General features: G+C 45.0%; 1 long non-coding RNA gene across 3 annotated transcripts; it reads right to left on the bottom strand.

The window, feature by feature from the left end:
• Positions 1-1,632: 1,632 nt before the first annotated feature.
• LOC113596943 (uncharacterized) lies at positions 1,633-20,937 on the bottom strand. 3 transcript variants are annotated; one of them, XR_003417757.2, is made up of 4 exons: positions 20,848-20,937; positions 19,140-19,301; positions 4,996-6,992; positions 1,633-3,713 (listed from the first exon to the last, which is right to left on the bottom strand). It is a non-coding gene; the product is annotated as an uncharacterized LOC113596943 (long non-coding RNA). The 3 variants fall into 3 exon arrangements; XR_008290729.1 differs by lacking the exon at positions 1,633-3,713 and having other exon boundaries at positions 3,732-6,992; XR_008290730.1 differs by lacking the exon at positions 1,633-3,713 and having other exon boundaries at positions 3,732-5,121.
• Between the last annotated feature and the right edge of the window lie 304 nt (positions 20,938-21,241).

The following is a 21,241-nucleotide window of genomic DNA, read 5'->3' as shown; positions in this document are numbered from 1 at the left end:
GAAACTAACTCCGCAAAGGGGAACATTACACCGTCCCACGTGAAAAACAATAAATATTTCTTTTCTTGAATGGCCTGGAGGAAGACCCAAGCCACATGACTTTCTGTGTGCGCACGGAGCCCTGCCGACGCCTTCCGTTTCAGGGCTTTTTGCTGGTTTCTTTCTTACCAGCTGTCGCGTTCTCCTTCCAGAAACTTGACAGAACAAAACAAGACGGTGTAGCCTGTGGCTGCGGGATCACTTCCGGCCCTCAAGTGGACCTCTGGATGGCCGCAGTGGATGTCTAAATCCACTCTCTATGTTTGGAGTTTTTCTCATCGAGACAGCCTCAACCTCAAGCTTAGGAAAATCGATGGAATGTCCGACGACGATGCTGGACAGCAACCGTTTCTGTTACCCTGAGAAAATCCACGTGACGTGGAGAGTGTTCATGCTGCCAGAACATTCGTGTGTGTGTGTCTGTGTGTGTGTGTTAGGAATGCTGGTCTGGCGACTAAAGCAGCAGGTGGGAAGGGTAGAAAGGCAGGCAAGGGTTATTCTTTTTCAGTGCCTTTTTAAAAACCGTGGTACAATTCAGAACATAAAAGTTGCCATCGTCACCATGTTAAACATACAGTTCGGGGGCATCCGGTCTATTCCCATCGTCGCGTGCAGGCGTCCAGAACTGTTTGTCTTGTAGACCCGAGAATCCCGCCACCTGAACGGCCCTCTTTCCCGGGTCCCTCCCTCTGGCGACCACCCTTCCACCTGCCGATTCTGAGTCTGACCACTGTAGATACCTCATGTGAGTGAAATTATGCCGTGCTTTTGGGGACTGGCTTATTTCGCTTGGGATAATGTCCTCAAGATTCACCCGTTGTGGCTCATGGGAGAGGACGTCTGTTTCCAAAGCAGCATCACACAGCACTGTATGTATGCCCCACGTTTTCCTTAGCCACTTCTCCACCCGTGGCCTGCGGCTCGCTTCCACCTGTTGGCCGTTGTGAATAATGCAAACGAACGTGGGTATTCGTAAATCTGTATTCGACTCGAACTTCTTTAAAGCAGAAGGTCAGTACTTTTTCTTTTCACTGAGGACTAACTGACGTATTCATTCTGCGTGCACCACACAATGATTTGATATTTGTATACATTGTGAACTGATCACCAAAATCAGCCGCGTTGATACCTGTCACCGTACATAATGGCAAATTTTTCCTGTCCTACAATCTTTCAAGATTGTGTCTTAGTGGGGCGCCTGGGTGGCTCAGTCAGTCAAGCCGAAGTCAGACTTCGGCTCAGGTCATGATCTCCTGGTTTGTGAGTTCGAGCCCAGCATCGGACTCTGTGCTGACAGCTGAGAGCCTGGAGCCTGCTTCGGATTCTGCGTCTCCCTCTCTCTCTGCCCCTCCCCCACTCCCTCGCATGCCCTGTCTCTCAAAAATAAATAAATACGGAAGAACAGATCTACTCTGACACCTTTCAGATACAAGACTGCAGTATTTTCCACCGCAGTTGCCAAGTGGCCCTGCTGTACCTGCAGCCCCACGGCTTATGTTATAACTGGAACTTTGTGCCTTTGGACTTTCTTACCCGTTTGCCCACCCACCAGCCCCCACTCCTGGCAGCCCCCAGCCTGGTCTCTGCGTCTGAGTTTGCTTTGTTTGTGTAGATTCCACAAGTAAGTGAGAACATACGGTCTGTGTCTTTCTCCAACTTATTTTACTCAGGACACTGCCCTCATGTTCTAGCCACGTTGTCCCAAATGTCAAGGTTTCACTCTTCTGGCTGAGTAGGACGTCATAGTGTACGTATATGCATTTCCTCTGTCTGTTCACCCATCGATGGACACCCAGGTGTTTCCGGATCTCACCCACTGTCCGTAATGCTGCTGTGGATGCGAGGGTGCACATATCTTGTTGAACTCGTATTTTCACGTCCTTTGGCTCTTTTCCCAGAATTGCTATTGGTCGACAACATGCGAGTTCCATTTGCAGTTTTGTGAGGAACTCCATCCTGCTTTCCGCAGTACCTGCACCAATTTACACGCCCACCGAGACACAAGGGTTCCTTTTCCCCTCCATCTTTCCCACTTCTTGTTGTTTCTTGTCTTTTTGGCAATAGCCATTGTCACAGGCGTGAGGTGGTAATCTTGTGGCTTTGATGTGCATTTCCCTGATGGTTAACGGTGCTATTTTTTCATGTGCCGATTGGCGATCTGTAGGTCATCTTTGGGGAAAAAAAGCTATTCGGACCCTCTGGCCATTTTTTAATTAGATTGTTTTGTTTTTGCTGTTGACTTCTATGATTTCTTTATATATTTTGTGTATGAACCCCTTATCAGATATAGGACTTGCAAATATCCCATTATGTTCCCTTTGTCGTGCAGAAGCTTTTTAATTTGATGTCCTCTAACCTCTTTATTTTTGCTTTTGTTGCTTTTAATTTTGGAGTCAGATCCAAAAAAAAAGGATCAAGACCCATGCCAATGAGCTTACCACCTGTTTCCTTTCAGGAGGCTTAGGATTTGAGGTCGTACATTCAAGCCTTTAATCCATTCTGAGTTACTATTGGCTCATGTGGATCTCTTTTAGGTTCATTTTATAGGGAATTCTCTGGGCTTCCGGGTCTTAGCTGTCTGTTTTCTTCCCCAGGTTAGGGAAATTTTTAGCTTTGATTTCTTCAAGTAACTTTTCTGCCCCCTCTTCTCTGTCTTCTCCTTCTGAAACCCTCCCAGATGATGTGAATGCTAGTCTAGTTCGTGTTGCCGCATAAATCCCTTAAACTATCTCAGTGTCAGAGTTTGTTATTCATATCAGGTTATTTTGGAAAATTGGCTAAAATGAGAAATAATAAGGTTAAAGCCACATAGATGTATTCATCCAATCTTACGACAGAAGTTACCCATGACTTTAAAGACCTGAGCTCCGGTGCTATTATAATCCCTTTCGGACTATTACTATAGTAATGAGAAGCCATTTAGCAGGATTTCTTTCATATTTGCTATCATACAATACGATTTACTAGGAAAGCAACTGGAGAGTGTCTTGAATTTATGCTGCAGATTTGCAAATCAGCCACTGGTACGTGAGGTTTGAAGGAAGAAAGTGTCCAACACCCAAACCCAGAAGTGACGCCAAACAAAAATGGTGCCACGCCTTGAAGGGAGAGGTCTGGGGCCATCCCTGTAAGCTGTGCCCCCCTGGGCCTGAGATCATTTCCCTCCCCTGCGTTTCTCCCACTGGTCAACGTGCACACTGGCCAAGAAATAAGCAAGACCGCAGGCCTTCCAGAAAACAAGACAATTTATTGTAAGTCCAAGTAAAAGCTTCCTTAAAATTCTTTTATCTGAGGAGGTGGGGGCTCCGGTTTGTGGGGGTGTCTTGTTCATCATTTCCTGATACGTGAGGCCTGTGGCACTGTGGCCACCACACGGTGTGTGGGGAGGAGCCTGTGGCCACGTGCTGCCGGCCTGTCAGCCCATCCCCCACGGGAGCAGGGTCACGGTGGGGACTCATGGTTCTGCAGGGGCCCACGGCCCTGCTGGATTCTCGGCATTTCTTAGTGTTCCCGGCCGGCCTCCTCCTTGCTCTTTCTCCAGCTCTCACATCGGTCCTGGGAAATTAAGCTCTCCCTTTTTTTCTTTTCATTTAGGTACCGATCCTCGTGTAGTATTGCACGGTAATATTAGACACTTCACTGAGTAGACACTGAAATGGTCATAATTCACCTTTCTGTTTTAAGAAAAGAAGGATCTGGTGATTCAGTGCTTTTTCCTCCTTTACCGAAACATGCGTGGGTGCCATGAACCCACGAACTGCAAACAACGGCTCCTATCTCCTACTGCTGCCCGTGTCCCTGTGGTTACTTTCTGGAAAGGAACGAGTGTGTGAGGAGTACTAAGTCGGTTTCTTCCTTTGGGATTTTATAAATTAGAAGTTCAGCCACACAGCCCTCAGAGTGGGAAATACAAGGACCAAGGTGGGACAGAAATAAGTTTTGGCAACATCCACGGGTCACTCATTTAACAATACCGCTGAGTCCCCACCACGTCCCAGGCGCTGTGCTTGCCTGGGGCCACACGGCCCTTCCTTGCACAGACCTTAGAGTCTGACGGGGGAACGCACAGACTGGACACGTCTGAAGAGGTCGTGGAAAGTACATTAGAACGCATCTTTGTGAAACAACAAAGAAATCGTTAACGATCATAATCTTATTCTCAGTATGTAAAACACAACACATACGCAGATTTTGTGACATTTACTGACATGAAAGGCTAGTACCCAGGGTAAATTCCACTTGTTTAACCGTCTTGGGGCGCCTGCGTGGCTCAGTCGGTGGAACGTCCGACTTCGGCTCAGGTCAGGATCTCGCAGTTCGTGAGTTCGAGCCCCGCATCGGGCTCTGTGGTAACAAACAGCTCAGAGCCTGGAGCCTGCTTCAGATTCTGTGTCTCCCTCTCTCTCTCTCCCCCTCTCCTGCTCATGCTCTGTCTCTCAAAAATAAATAAATGTTAAAAAAAAATTTAAAAAAAAAACGACGACTCCTATGGACAACCTTTGACCTCTTAATGTATACTGCCTCCAAACTGAATCCCAATATTATGTCTTTTTATCTAAGAAGTCTGAAGCAATTCATTATAACCTGAATTAATAATACCATAAATACTGAAAGTTTGTCTGTGAATATTGATTAGAAAGCATTCTTTCCATGCAAGGAACGAGGCTAGGAGGCCGTCACCTGTAGCGCTGGCTGCTTAAATAAATTCTTGAACCTTCCCAGGCCTTAGAATATATGACGCAGATGAACTAATGATTTGTAATTACACTGCAGCTCTAAAATTAATGATATTGTGATTTTTATTAACTTGCAGGAGATCTAATATTCTTGACAGGAAAATGCAATTTTGTAGCAGAACAAGACACAATTGTCTGTGTTTCCTCCTTGGAATCTTTAGTTAGTGTCACTGTGTGCATGACAAGTGAGCCTCCTCTCCCGGGGGTCCCTCGTACATACCCACTTGCCTTTCCTTTCTGACTCAGATCCCAACCGACGAAGCCAGCCTTGATGACACTCCATCACTCTTCTGTGTTGTTCCTCAAAAGCCTTCTTTTCCCCGAAAAAGGGTATTCTCCCCAAGAGCTGTGTCAGAACAAGAACAGTCAGTACCCAGGAGGCTGGGTTGAGGAGGCTTAGAGATTTTTTAGACTTCCTTGGGGAGATCTGTTCTATCTCCGTGCTTGGTTCAAGAGATCATACTCTACACATATTTTTTTTCTTGCCTGTCTTCTGCGTCATGTTTACCACGGTTTCAACATAACCCACAAAATCTATTTGCCTCTTGATTTGTATCCAGTGTATTAATTTTGCTGAACGTCCAGCCTCTTAGTTCATGTAAGTTTACTCTTCTGTTGTGTATGTGGCAAAACTCCATCATGGTTAAGTCATCCTGGAGAAGGATATACTGTGAGGCTAAGGGGGACATGTATTTCTAGCCCTTCAACAAGCAAAAACTTCTGACTGATGACAGAAGTTCATTTTAACCCTTCGAGCACGTATTCCCAGAAGATTTACTTGTTTATAATGGGGGAGCCTGAACAAACTCCTGGAGGCATTCTTTTAATAAATATTTGTCTGAGAAGCTACTGTGTATAAGGCACTGTGTTGGGTCTACATCTAGAGCAGACGAGGTCTCTGCCTTCCTGATATTTAGTCTTCTAGTTCTGACAGAGCATGTTTGCAACGGAGCCTGAGAGTCAGCATTCCTGATGCGCCTCCGGGTGAAGCCACAGGTCTGTGGACCACATGGTGAGGAGCACGGTTTCAGCCAAGGTTGACACACCTTTGGTATGCCTCATGAGCTAAGAGTGGTTAGCAATTTTAAGAAATCACAAGAAGAAGAGTATTTCTTGACGTAGGCAAATTCCGTGAAGTTCAAATCCCAGTGCCCAGAAGTACAGGCATAAGAAAGGCTAGAAAAAATACGTTTAGGGTATGATCTCTGTTCCGTTGAAACAGTCACGTTCATTCACTTTTTGGCTTTTGCGCTCTAATGGGAGAGTCGAGTTGTCGCAAAAGGTACTAAATGACCCACAAAGACTAAAATATTTTCCATCTGACCCTTTAGAGAAAAAGTCTGCCAACTTCTGGGGTAGAAGGAACCTCGAACTCATAGGAGTCAATTAGCCTCTAGAATTTTTTTTTTTCATTGCTATTAGGACCTCACAGGATCAGCCTTCTCATTGGGAGCAGACTCAATGACACGGACCTTCTCTCTCACCAAGGTCCTGTGTGGCGCCCTGCAGGCCTTCAAGGCCGTGAACCTAGGGCTTGTGCAATGGTTCCTCTTACAGAATGACGGGCCGAGTCACCCCTCCGGCTCTTGTTCACCCTCACATTTTGCTAGGGTCCAAATATTCGCGTCTCCCCAAAACTCTTCTGTGGGAATTCTAACCCCAAAGGTGATGGGGCTCTGGGGGGTTTGGTTAGATCACGAAGGTTCTGCCTTTTGCGGCAACACAGCGAGCTAGCGTGTCCCTTCCACCGCGGGAGGACACGGCAAGGAGTCTGCAACCTGCAGCCCGGAGGAGGGTCTTCGCCAGAACCCAGCCGTGCTGATGCCCTGAGAGCGGACCTTCCAGCCTCCAGAGCTGTGAGCAATGAACTTCTGTGGTGTAGGCGCCACCCAGTCCGTGGCATTTGGTTATGGCAGCATAAATGGACTGAGACCTACTATCACGGCATCCGGGTGTTGTCACACGCATGGGACTTGTCCCATGTGCAGAGGAAAACTGTGACTTACAGCTTTCAAAACAAATGTTTCTATTTGTTAATTGACAATCTCTTGAAACTGGACATTAAAATCGATGTTTCTCTGCTACACACAGATTCGTCTCCCCTGCTTTGAAATAAAACGATAGAATGTCTATGGAGATTTTTCATCACTGTGAGGGCTTGCTATCTTCAGACGGGACCTGCAATACCATTCTTCATCACTGCAGTCAGCCTGACACCTGCCACAAGAGAAAATGCTGTAAGGTTTCTACCCACCTCTCTCACCAGTATCTTAATATCTAATATGTTTGCAGAAGATCGCACGCTTGGATTACTCAAGAATAAACTGCAGTCAATAAGTGAGTGAAAAGAATCTGGGAAGCGGAAGAGAGAAAAATTACCGCCAAGCAAGCTCTGTGAGTTCACAGAGAAGTGGCTATAGACACACCGATACCGTGGCTCTTCCATATTCAGAGCATAGCCACAGCCACTTCTCACACAGTGGTGACCTTGAAACTACCTTAAAACGTAACTTGAGGGGGCGCCTGGGTGTCTCAGTATGTTTGTCCGACTCCTGACCTCTGCTCAGGGCATGACCTCGTAGTTCGTGAGATCGAGTCCTGCATCAGACTCTGTGCCGACGGCACGGATCCCGCTTGCGATTCTTTCTCTCCTCTCTCTGCCCCTCTCCCGCTAATACCCTTTCTCTCAAAATAAATGGGCACACTTAAAAAAACAAAAGCAACTTATGAACGATCTTGAATCACATCCAAGCAAATAAATCTATTTTACTTATTCTTCTTAATGGCTCCAGCTCAAAACTTGTCAACATAATGGTCTCTGGTTTGGGGATCGTCTGGAACTGACGGCTGCCGGGCCTAAAAGGCACGTTCTCCGTTATTTTTCGCTCCTCACAATCATCGCCAAGTCCAGACACGCGACCCAAGCTAGCCACAAAACGGTAGCTCTCTTCCAGGTCAGTCGTTGTGAAAGCTAATGCGTCAAGAAAGATGGAGTGACCCATGCTTTTTTCGGAGCCCTTGTTGTCATGGGCACATCTGCTCTTTTGTTTTGGGTACTTGCATGGTCAGTAGAAATAATCAAGTAAAGATAAATAAAGTAAAAACAAAGAAATAAAAACTTAAAACATCTTTCATTAGGTCATTCGAGCACACGTCTGTTGTAATAATCCCAAGAAATAAGTGTGGTTATTCCCCAAAACAGTGTAGCGACTTGCCCAAAGGCCTCCGGTTATGTCATGAAGGAAGGTAAATTCAACCCCAGGCCCCGTGGCTCCAGAAATAAAAGCTTTCATTTGAATCTATGTTTACTCCTCACAGAGCAACTCTCAAAAATGTTCCCTGGAGTCTAGTGTCACGCAGACGTGGGGAATCCTCCAGGCTGTGTCCTCCTCTTAAAGATCTAAAGCATACATTATTCTAGCAGTGGCTCCAGGCTTACTAGTGGCTTCTGTATATAAATCTATTTATATTTGCTTAATGCTGTATTTCTTAAATTTATTTTTTTTTTTTGGACCCCCCTCCTCCTTGCCGTTTTTTCCAGAACAACTATGAGCAATCTGCACGGAGTCACTCAGGTCCCGGTGTGGATGCGGTCAGCACTTGAAATCAATTCAGAAAATATTCCAGGACAAAAAAGAAACAAAGAAGAGAGCGTGGTTGGGAAGATGGGTAAAGGTGGAATAATGAAGGGAAAAAAAGAGGAGGAGGAAGAAGAAAAAGAGAAAAGAAAGAAAAGACAAAGAAAGACAAGGGTACATCCTTAACGACCTGAACACAGGAAGAGAAGGGAGCAGAGCATTCTGGCCAAAAACATTCATTTGGAAAATCATTCACAGATTCAACAGCATGTTGATATAAACTGAGTTTTTAACATGCTGATATTTCGAAGCAATTAAAAAATGGTTTTGGTAAGTAGCAAAAACAGTTTTCGGCCTTGTGAGGCCCTAACAGAGGGACAGCGAGATTCAGATGATTCTGTCTGACCCGTCCAGAGGAACTTAAGATGTTCGGGCAGACAAGACAAAGGTAGAGATAGCACTAACAGCATGGAGACACAGACCGGGCGAGCCACGGTGGTTTAGGGGAGGCCTGTTTGGACATGTGATTGTGGGGGCCCCCCACCAGCGTCCTGGTCCTAGGAAACTGCTCCCACAGCTACATATCCGGAGCTCAAACCATGTCTCGATTCTGTGTCCTTTGCCAACTGACTTAACTCATTTGTGCCTCAGTTTCCTTATCTGTAAAGTGGCAATCACAGGAGAATCTACGTCACAGGGTTGTCACCAAGATTCAAGTGCTCAGAACGTTCCGGTGCACGTATGTTTTAGGAGTCTCAGTCATTCTGATGCGTGAAATTACTCTTTCGGAACACATGGGGGAAGAAGTTGAGATCCAAGAAACAGACAAAGGGGCTACGAATGTGCCCTGGGAAACGAGGAGGCACACATTTATAAGTCACGTTTCGTCCTGACTACATGCGTCAGAGAAGGAGGCGTGGGAGGAACTCAGGGACTGAACGGCCCGAGAGAGCGTGTCGCTCTAGAACTGGGTTCTGGCAGCTCAGATAGGGAGGCAGGATGGCCAAGTGTCCCAAAGATTGTACAGACACCACTAGCAGACTGGTCTGCAGGTGCAAAGCCAGGGAACAGGCCACTGGGAGGCGTCAGGCTTGGGAAGCCCAGGCTCCTGGAACCATCCACCCCAGACTGTGGGCCCAGCATCCTTGCACTGACCCCAGCCAGCTGCACTTGCGGAAGGAGAGGCTGGGGCGGAAGGTGCCAGAAAGAGGGCGTAAACCCGAGAGAGAATCCATCCTCAGGGACGGGAGGACTGGTCTTGACTTCATCTCGAAAAATAAGCAATACGTTCAGTCCAATCGTGATTCTGCTTGTTTTTTTGAAAAAACCGGGGGTGGCTTATCATTGTTTGTCCCACAGATGGGTTTGCAAATTGTCAGCCAATTAAAATACACAAAGTTAGCAAAACTGGTTACTCATGTTCCCAAAACTGCACACTGAATGTGCTGTAAGTGAGCTTGCTTTCAAAAGTTCAGTGAGGTATACAGATTCCAGTTACTGGTAATGACTTAAAATAGAGCATTAAAAAAAAAGAAAACAACACAAAATGCCACGGCAGACTCTGGTGTTTCACCCTATACTTTTGGTTCTTGATGTGGCTCCCTGGGAAGTATAGTTGGAATCACGGGTTGAGTTATGGCTGCTGAAATCTGTCTTTGTTGACGTGGAAGCCAGAGAAGGCGTAGTGTTAGGGATGGGTGGGAAGGGGGCGTGGGGGCGGGGCGGGCTTCTACAGATGGAGGAGAAGACCCCCTTATATCTTCATCCCTCATCAGGATTAGCGGTGGGCTAACGCCCGGGGTGTCCTGCCAATCTGTGTGGCTCATAAGGACTGAGATTAGAGTCTCTCAGACATCAGCTGGTTCCCACTGGCATGGCATTCCATTTTAAAATATCTCCCCTCGAGCGATGGTACCAAAACTGGCATCATGGTATTTACAATAATTATGAGAGGCATTTGCCCGTTCTTCAAGTCACATGGGTCCGTGTAGCTGACAAACAAGTTACGGAGGAATGAATCTCAGGGGGGTTGCAAGTAAACGGCCAGAGAAAACTGGAAGAGAGTGATGAGCACAAGGTAACAGAAAACTCCAAAAACACAGAACTCTTGAGAAGGCTACTCTAGAAAATGTGTAACCAGAGCACAGAAAAGCAACACCTCAAGTGTTAATTCCTCCAAGATAGTAGTTCTCCACCGGCTGTCACAATTAGGGGAGCGGGTGACTCTGGCATCTGCTGGATAGACATGAGAGATGGGATTCTGTTGTCTGGGGTGTAGACGTCAGAGACCGTGCTAACCATCTTACAATGCACACTCCCACACAAAAAGTTACCCACTTATTCACCCCCAAATGTCAGGCAGATCGGGATGGAGAGTTCCTGCCTTGTATGACACATAATTTCTGCAAACCCAATGTTTTTCTAGTTGGAGAAAATGATGGCTGCTGTAGTGTCTAAGTCCTTCACAGTTCTCTGCTTTGGACAGCGTTGGTAACCCAGTGTTATAAAGGCATCGCATAAAACATGAGTGTACAGATTAATGGATGGCTGTGCCCAGGACACTTGCATGACCCCCAGCCAGGTCAAGAAATGGGGCTTTGGCCAAGAGCCGAGAACCTCGCCATCCACTGCGGGGCTCCTCGACGGCACAGACGCTTCCTTTCTCCGCATTCTCCTTTCTTGCCTCCTAGGTTTTCTTTGTAAATTACCAGGCAATTATTTACCCCTAGACCTTTTTTGGTTTTATCTGTTTTTGACCTTGATGTACATGATGCGTGTGTTCTTATCTTTCTTCCCTCGTCATTTTGGTGCATTCTGTCTACACCGCTGCATGTAGCAGCAGTAGGTGCCATTCACTGCCGTGTGGTAACGTGTTGTATGCTCACACCGCATCCTTCGTAGGGTTGACAGGTGTTTGGGTTGTTTCGAGCTTGGGGCTATCGTGCTTGTTGCTGCGGACATTTTTGTAGGTCTGCTCTGATGCGCACGTGCACACTGGTCTATTGGGTTCATACTTACGGATGCAGCTCCTGTTAAATAAACTTTAAAACAATTAAAAAAAAACGGGGGCACCTGGGTGGCTCAGTTGCTCACCTGTCTGATTTAGTTTCAGCTCAGGTCGTGCTCTCAGGATTCTTGAGTTCGAGCCCCACATCAGGCTCTGCGCTGACAGTGAGGTGCAGAGCCCGCTTGGGATGCTCTCTCTCCCACTCTCTCTCACTCAAAATAAAGAAATGAACGTTAAAAATTTTATATATAAAAAAAGGAATGCAGCCCCTGGGCCACAGAGTGTAAGCGTCCTCAACATCAGTAGAGAACATCAAATTCTTTTCAGAAGTATTGGTAGAAACTTCCGCGTCCACACGCTGTACTTGAGCAGCAATTACTGCACGTTTTCTTCATTAGTTGGTATTGTCCGTCTTTTTAATCGTAGCCATTCTGGTGACCAGTGGACGGATCATACTGTGGCTTTGATCTGCGTTCCTCCGACGACCAAGAGGGTTCAGTAGCTTCTCATGTGTTTATCAGCCACTGAAATATCCTCTCTTTGTGATGTGCCTCGTCAGGTCCCCTATCCACTTTTCCACAGGGATGTCTTTTTCTTGTAGTGTAGTTCTGTATATATTTTTGACATGATCCCTTTGTAGCTTATTCAAGTTCACGTATTTTCTCCCTATCTGTGGCTTGCTTTTCACCTTCATGATTGTGTCTTTAATGAACGTTTTTTTAAGTTTCTTTATTTACTTTGAGAGAGAGAGAGCATGAGCAGGGGAGGGGCAAAGAAAGAAGGAAAGGGAGAGGGAGAGGGAGAGAGAAAGAGAGAGAGAGAATCCCAACCAGGCTATGCACTGTCAGCACAGAGCCCAATTTGGGGGTCGATCTCACAAATCCACGAACTGTGAGATCATGTCCCAGGTCGAAATCAAGAGTCAGATGCTCAACAGACTAAGCAACTCAGGTGCCCCTGAACATAAGTTTTTAACTGTAATGTAGTTGATGAAATGTATACATTTTCTATGTCCTGTTGAAGAAATTTTTCTACCTTGCAATCATGAAGACAATCATTTATGTTATTTTACACAGCTTTTATTGTTTTGTCCTTCGTTTTAGGACTGTAATCCACTTGGAACGTGTGGATATATGGGTGAGAAAGAGGTTTTATGTGTTATATGTATATTTAGTTTAGTGCATACTCCCCGGGACAGTTATTGAAATAACTGTTTTTTCCCCACTGCTTTGTGGTGACACATTTGTCATAAATCAAATGTCCGTAAATATGCAGTCCTGGCCTTTGGGTTTTTATGCCATTTCAGTCATGAGTTGATTTTTGAGTCTATGCCACATTATCTTAATGAGTACAGGCTTACAGCAATCTTAATATCTGTACAGCAAGCCCTGATACTCCTTCGTTGTCACTAATGTCTGGGCTGCCTTCAGCCTTTTCATTTTCAAATGAATCTTACAGTCAGCCTTTCAAGTTTTCTTATACACACACATTTCAGAAATGTTAATGCCACTGCAAGGAATCTATACCTTTTCAGTGTCAAGTTTTGCAATCCATAACACAATACACCTGTCCACATAGGAAGGCCTTCTTTAAAATACCTCATTAATGTTTGATGGTGTTCTGTACAGGTCTAATAGAACACAAAGGGTAGAACTGTCAACTCAGGCATATGTGAATTACAGATTGGATTCAACAGAAAACATTACTCATAATTCAAAGGATGCAGGATAAGAATACAAGACGCGGGCAATGTGTTCTTCCTTTGGAAACGTCCAAAGCCATCCACAGAGCTCCAGAGAGATTCTTCTTCCCCCGGGCTCGGGTGTGTGGGGGCTCAGATTCACCACCTGATGTGTCAGCAATGCCTGTGGAATATTGCTTATGTAAAGGAGACCACGCTGGTTAGAGATCGTCCCCATCGTACACTCAACAAATTGTGTAGCTCATGTGACATTCTCCGGTCTATCATGCCCTCAAAACACAATATGTTCCAGGGTGTTTGTTTGTTTGTTTTTACAAGAGGTAAATAGCACTACAAGCAATTTATTAGAAAAAGACTCATTCATCTTTCTGCTGCGAAATACCAGGAGCACGCTGACCAGGAGGCGGGTTACTGGTGTGTTTACCAGGGGACTGATCTCCATTATTCTCCTTTCTGGGAAAGCCTGCTGTATATAAGCCCACTGTTACCATTCTTCCTGCCAGGTATCTTTGTTAGCTATGCCTTCTACCTCGTTGATGATACTGCTGTTATTTTATTTTATTTTTTTAATTTTTTAATGTTTTTATTTATTTTTGAGCCAGAGAGAGACAGAGCATGAGCAGGGGAGGGGCAGAGAGAGAGGGAGACGCAGAATCCGAAGCAGGCTCCAGGCTCCGAGCTGTCAGCACAGAGCCCGACCTGGGGCTCGAACTCACAGACTGTGAGGTCATGACCTGAGCTGACGTTGGACGCTTAAGTGACTGAGCCCCCCAGGCGCCCCACACTGCTGTTATTTTAAATGATGTATTTCTTTGAAATATCATTTCTAACTGCTCATGGTTGGTATGGAGAGATCCAGGTATTAAATTTATATCGACTTTGTAATAAAAACTTAAAAATGTATTAAGTTTTATAAGTTTCTTATGAATCTATTCATTCTAATCATCTGTAGCTTATGTTAGATTTTCTACTACCTGGCCATATAATTGGCTGTAATGAAATCTTTCTTTCTTCTTTTTTTTTTCAATCCTTATATTTTTCATTTATTTGTCTCATCTTATTTCACAGGCTGGAGCCTCGGATACAAGGCTGAACACCAGTGGTGAGAGCTGCTTCCTTTCTGATTCCAAAAGAAAATGTGTCAATATTTCACTAGTGAGTAGGATGCTTGCTGTAGTTTTGGGAAGATGACATTTATCAGGTTAAAGAATATACTTTCTACTACTAATGTGCTGAAAGTTTCATAATAAAGAGATGTTGAATTTTATCAAACACCTATTTTTTGGTGCCCATTGGGATGATCATATAGTCTTCTCTTATTTATGTGACTTACCACATTGACAACAAGTTCGCATTTCTAGAATAAATCCAACTTGACCATGACAATATATACTTACACGTTGCTGAAATCAATTTGCTAATATTTTGATTAGCATTTTTGCATCTGTATTCATGGGTGAGATTGGCCCATAGATCTTGTTTCTTGCATTGCCCTTGTGAGGTTATGGCAATTCATAAAGCAAAGTGGTTAATATTCTTTCTTTTCTTATTCTATGGGAAATTTTGTGTCCATCGGTATTATTGTTTCCTTAAATGTTTGTGAAATTTGCTGGTGAAACCATCTGGGTTTCACAGACTCTTTCACTGAAGCTTCCAACCATCCAGTGACTTCGGGCCATCCCAGTGTTACAAACATATGTAGCAGCAGGAAATAGAAGAGAAAAATAAAATATGGCGACCACTACAGTTAACTGGAAAGCACTTCAATGTGTTCCAGAGCAGGTAAATCTACCTATGGATGCACACGCAGATGGACAAGCCAGCCACGGCTGCTGGAAACCACCATTTCCTGAGGGCCTCCTTCAAAACTCGGCCCTTTGGTGGTTCAACAGCCTCTTCCTATGTGAGGCCTTAATCTTAAATCATTTATCTTACTCTACATAGCACATTCCCACCTGTTCCTTAGCCTAGATATTTCCGAAGAAACTGCCTTCTGGATGGCCCCTGGGGGACTGAGATGGAGACCGATCTGGACGGGACCCTCTAAGACCTCAGTATTTCTATACCTCTCTGAAAAGATAGACCCAAAGCTAACAGATAAAAATGATTGGCTTTCCTAAAAGGAGCATTCCTAAAGACACAGTCTTTAGGAACGCCTTCTTGACGGCCTTCAATAACCCGTATGTGGGAACTATAACCTGGAGTTGAGGGCAAGTTTATTTTGTTCAAGGTCGCCGATAAAAATAGCCTTATATAATGGGTTTTACCCAGTAGCTGAGGCACGCAGGGAGGAATGCTGAGCCACAGCAGAATGGCTAACACACTACAATTATTTGCTGACCGCCTCTTTCTCTAAGCTTTTCCCACATTGTGGGGTTTTCATTCTCAAGTGTTCTCACTGAATACAAATTTCCACAGTGGAGACTTTCAATTACACCCATCCTGCAGATTCAGCTCAAATTCTCATGTCTTCACGAAGGCTTTGAGAACCAGCTCTATCACGTCTTCTGTCCATATTGTCTATACTCGCTATAATAACGCACATACTACGGAGACATGCTTCATACTTCTGACACCACCTACACCAACCGCGAGTAAATGGTGGGTATGGCCAGAACCCAGACCTTCTGACCCAGCCCGGCTGTCTTTCCGGTAGAATCCTCCAACCTCTGACATTCTTGACATTGTACGTTCAGGGGCCTGGCCTCGTAGGGGGTGAGTCCTGACATGAAGTTCAAGGCAAGTGGGCACAGCAGGGAGAGAGGAGAGAGAAATTCTCGAGACTGTGCATCAGGATTACACTTTATGTGTTCCGTGGCACAAAGGATCCGGGAGTAAAGGGACCCTTCTTCCAAACCTCAGGAGTGAACTTGCCACCTGCTCCAGGGGAGAAGTGGTTTACGATTTCCTCACTGCCAGCCGGACTGTAGGCGATCACTTTGCAGGACTGATAATGGTCCTTTTCCTTTTGATAAGCACCTGGGCTTTCCTGCACACTTCCGTCCTTCACCCAGCTGTTAAACAGTTTGTAAAATAAAATCACATCATACTAATGGATGGGATTGCTTGACTCTTCCTGATAAGCCCACGTCGGCCGCTTTCTCTTCTGACAACCATGTCAATGACGGGAAGAGGAAGGAAGGTACAGAGGCAGCTACCGCGTGTGGTGAGACGCCCTCATAAATGGCTGCATAATGAAGATTTAATCACAAAACAGCTATAATGAGGCTTTTAAACAGCCTATTCATGATTCTGAATCTTTTTTTCACCAGACTCCTACCAAATTCTGCAGCAGGCAGTGGGGAGACTGAATTTATGGCTCATTAATAAAGATTGCTTTCTCAAAAGCAGGTCTTTTACATAATCACGAAGACGAGGGAACTTTTACAGGAATTGTATATCATTGCAAAAGTGACTGATGGGTCTGATCAGCAATGATTCCATTCTTAACCCAGCTGAAGGTTTCTATTTGAATAATTCCTGCAAGTATATCTTCTGTGCAAATACGTTTTTGATTGGTAATAAATGTAACTAGTTATTTCGTTTGCAACCTATGGCCTGATCTGATATGATCCTCTTTTATATGTGGCCTTGATTGGTGTTCCAGAAGTTCCTGTCGGGGGACTGTGGAAAAGACGAGATGACGTAGCGCCCGAGGGGATAATGTGGAGAAAGTGCAGGCGGGAGAGGAAGCCATCACTCTGGTGATTCTGGGACCTGAGAAACATATGCTTCTTCCCTGTGTTTGAGAGCAGGGAGACAAAGTTCCACTTTCCATATGACTTATCAAAAACAGATCCAAGTACCCCCCCGAAACTCCTCTTTGCCAGTTTGTAAACTGGTTCCATTAAAAAGCCTTTATTAACATTGCCAAAGCTGTGTTTCTGAAGAAAATTCTGACGCTCAAAAAAATGTAATTACGGATCTTGACATTTGGCTTTGAGGCTGCCTGGCTATTAATGACCATCTAGCATCTTCACAGCTCCTGTCATGGCTGCTGTCATGCCATCACCTGCCGGACTATCACCAGCTGCCATGGCTGGGAACTCACTGCGTCCAACACGCCGGTGTCCTTTGCATGCATTATATCTCATTAAATCCTAAGTTCTCTGTGGACCTTTTATATTGAGAGATCACATTTGGATACGTTAATTCACCTGAGCAAGATAACCGAGGTACAAAGTTGGCATTGCCTGGGATTAGACTAAGGCACTCTGATGTCAAAATTCAAGGTTTTTAACGATATGCTCTGCTTATAATCTGCCGTGGAGTCAAAAACCAGGTGGTCAAGCTCATTGCCACTGTATCTGAAGATAAAGTATGTAAGTGCTGTATTATGATTAAGAAACTCTCCTGATAGCAATGTATCTGGGCTTTGGAGTGGTGGGTTCCAGTTGGTGTTGGGGAAGGCAGGAGCATTGGGTCTATGAAACTAGGTAAAATAGCTTGCAATACACGTATCACCACTTTTCAGATGTATGTATTTTTTTTTAAGTCCCTTTGGAACGGCACTCACCCTTCTCTCAGGACCAAGTGACCGGTGGTGAACCATTGTTCACAGATGTATGTATTTAAAGGTAATGATTTAGGGGCACCTGGTTGGCTCAGTTGGTCGAGCCTCTCATTCTTGGTTTCGTTGGTCAAGATCTCATGGTTTGTGAGTTTGAGCCCCACGTGGGCTCTGTGCTGACAGCATGGAGTCTGCACGGGATTCCCTCTCCCTCTCTCTTTGCCTCTCCCCTGCTCTCTCTCTCAAAATAAATAAGCATTTAAAAATAAACAAAGGTACTGATTAAAATGTGCTCATAGATTCATAGCCTGTCTTGTGTATTAGTGGAGAGAAGGATAGCACAGCGGTGTGGATATGCCACAGACTCGGAAGCTATATTTCCTGAGTTCAGATCCCAGCTCTATCACTGTCCAGCAGGGAGGCCTTGGTTACCTAGTCTCTCTGTCTCAGTTCCCTCTCATGTACAATGAGGTTAACAATGGTAAATATCTACCCATAGGACCTTTGTGAGGATGAAAGAAATCAGACAAGGAACACTGAGAATGCTTCCGAGTACCCATGGTGGGCCCCACACTCATCCCGGATGCCAAAGGCTCACTACATAACAAGCTGTCCTTAAGACGGTCTGTCACTATTTTGGGTTAACTGAAACCATTAAGAACCATGGCTCTGGAACAGATAAATTGAGACATCTTGTTTGGTTGTTTCAGAGAAAATCCTAAAGCCCTTCCAGGTTCTGACTTGTGTTCTGGGTGGTTCAGAAATTCTGTAAAGAGATGCCTCTACAGTGTGTTAGGAATTTACATGCATATGGTTTGCACGTAGGGGCTGAATCAAAGTCCGTATGAAATAGCACCACCTCTGGGGATTGACATTTAATGTAAAGGCAACATAATAGACGTAATCTAAAGATAACAGAGAAGAAATTTAAGGAAATATATTTTCCTTTTTTTACTGTTTCATTTTTATGTTTGGAGAAGTAGACCATTATTCTCACTCTTTGGGGGGTTTCATTAACCCAGTTTATATAATGTATTTCTCTCCCTGCCCACACATCTATATATTAATTCTCTCATCAGCTGAATTTTCAACTCAGATTCCTCATTAATTGTTATTTTTCTTCTCAAGCGGAAACTGGGGTATGCTCTGAATGCTATTTGATAAGCCCTGTCTTTATTTGTATTCACAGATTCTACTGCAGTCTACTGAAAGTCATTTCTTGGCAGCCGTGGGTAATTGCAGATGAAAAGGCTATGCAAGTAATTTCCCCCTACAGGAAAGTGAGGAAGGATGCTGCTGGAACTAGGTAGGAGGATTCCAACCCAGGCAAATAAGGAAATAATTAAAGGCAGGAAAAACAATTTGGCTCTATCGTATCTCATGCAAATTAGAGAGCCCCAGGATTCTCTAAGAAAACCTTCACTCCCTCACCACCCCCACACATACCAGCACAGACTCAGAGCAGAAACAAACAAACAAACAAAATCCCCCCCAACAAGGTGGTAGGTAACTCACAAGTGAGCCTCCCAAAGCTTGAGACCTGACATGTGGGTTGCACAGTCCTCACCTGGACAGATTGAGGGTCCTGTGGGATTTGTTCACAAAGTCTGCACCATGAACAGGAACTCCATGAGGTGATGCAAATAACATGCTGAACATTTCCTACTTGCACGTCCTCTCACGTGGAAGGATGATACAGTCATCTTTGATATGGGAACAGGAAACAAAACTGTACGATACGGGAACAGGAAACAAAACTGTACACGTAATGTGCGCTCTGAAAGAATACCCCGCCTGTGTATGTGTGTGTGTGTGTGTGTGTGTGTGTGGCACGACACAGAACAGAGTGGCCCTCCCCTGGCCCCTGGCTGCTCTTTACAGTACATTACATGTCCACGTGGATGCCACCCTCAGTGTCCGAAGGACACTTAGTCTCCCCGTTCCACAAGGACAAAACAGAGGGTGCACTACTTCTCAACGATTTGTTTCATGAATCGCCAAGAGCTCTTTTTTAGAGAACACTGAATCTCAAAATCGAGTGTACATTAATCCAAAGATCTTGCTCAGGTCTTTATCCTCAGGGATTCTGATTCTGTAGGTTTCAGGCAGGCCTGAGAACTGCCACTTTTAACAGGTTCCCGGGTGATACAGAGCTTCATGCTAAGAGTGCAGGGGTTTCCAAACTATTCTGCACTTTGGAATCACGTAGAGATCTACAAAATCACTGCTGCCTGGCACCGTACCCAGCAATTCCCATTTCATTGCTATGGGGTGTGAACTGAGCATTAGGATTTTACAAAGCTCCCTATGAGATTTGAAAAGGCAGCAAAGTTTGGGAACTGGTAATGACAGGTATAGCTCTCTCTGCCTCTCCTGCAAAAGTTTAAAAATTTTTTTTAACGTTTATTTATTTTTGAGAAGAGAGAGACAGAGCATGAGCAGGGGAGGAGAAAGAAAGAGGGAGACACAGAATCTGAAACGGGCTCCAGGCTCTGAGCTGTCAGCACAGAGGCCAACGTGGGGCTCGAACTCAAGGACTGTGAGATCATGGCCTGAGCTGAAGTTGGACGCTCAACCAACTGAACCACCCAGGCACCCCAGAAGTTTAAAGCCCTTATTCTCACCCTAGTGTTTCACTGGCATTTGGTAAGCAAAAGTCCCGAGCTTGGGCTAGTACATGAGCTGTATTTTTAACTTCTTTAGCCATGTCGTGCACTTCCACAGAAAATAATGCACTTGCAAATCCTGATGTGTTGGGGCACCACAGAGTCACTGGCCCAGATCGGCAGGGCCCTCAATTGTTTCTAACTGTCATTAAATGAGACCTGATTCCATTCATTTATTGTCATCCTCATTTTCTCTCTCACGTATGAGCTCTTTTTCTTCCTCTCTCATTTCTCTTAATATTTTTTTTTCATGCTCTCTCAACATCAGATCTATTTCAGTGGTGCCAGTCTGGGGCAGTTTTGCCCCCCAGGGGACATTGGGCAGTGTCGGGAGCCCATCTGGTTGTCACAAGTGGCGATGGATATGTCTGCTATGGGCATCCAGCAGGTACGGGCCAAGGATGGTGCTGAACATCCTACAAGGGACGGGAAGCCCCCCCAAACATGGAATTATTCAGCCAAAACATCAGTAGAGCTGTGGATGAGAAACACCAGTATTTCCATGCCACCTTCCCCAACTCCGCAGAGGACATCGTGTGAGCTTCAAAGAGGAAAGATAGCCCACTGCCCCCTCCGACCTCACTCTCGAGTGTCCAAACATGTTCTTACCTGTTCAGCTAGGTTTCTGGAGACAGGTGAGACCTCTACGGTTGGCAGCACACAACTGCTCCTACCATCGTTGATCTCTTCGATCACTCCCGCAAGATAGGAAAATTTTAAATGAGTGCTCACTTACTCACTGATTTATTATATTCACTTGGAAAATGTTGATTATCTACTATATGTCAGGTGTTATGCGAGGTGCTAGGAATATAATCCTGAGCAAACCAGACACTCTCTGCCTTCAATGATTCTCATGTCCAGTAGAAGCAACACACGTTAATGAAATAATCCTCCAAACAAATATTAATTACAAAATGTGGTCAGCGCTAAGCAAGCCTCTCACTGGTGAACTTGACCTAGTAGGAGGGGTCAGAGACAGCTTTTGTGAGGTACCGTTGGC

This window comes from Acinonyx jubatus, chromosome D1 (assembly GCF_027475565.1).
Source record: "Acinonyx jubatus isolate Ajub_Pintada_27869175 chromosome D1, VMU_Ajub_asm_v1.0, whole genome shotgun sequence".
Lineage (NCBI taxonomy): Eukaryota > Metazoa > Chordata > Mammalia > Carnivora > Felidae > Acinonyx > Acinonyx jubatus.
Note: the sequence above shows the minus strand (reverse complement) of the source record. Positions and strands in the feature narration are given on the sequence as shown.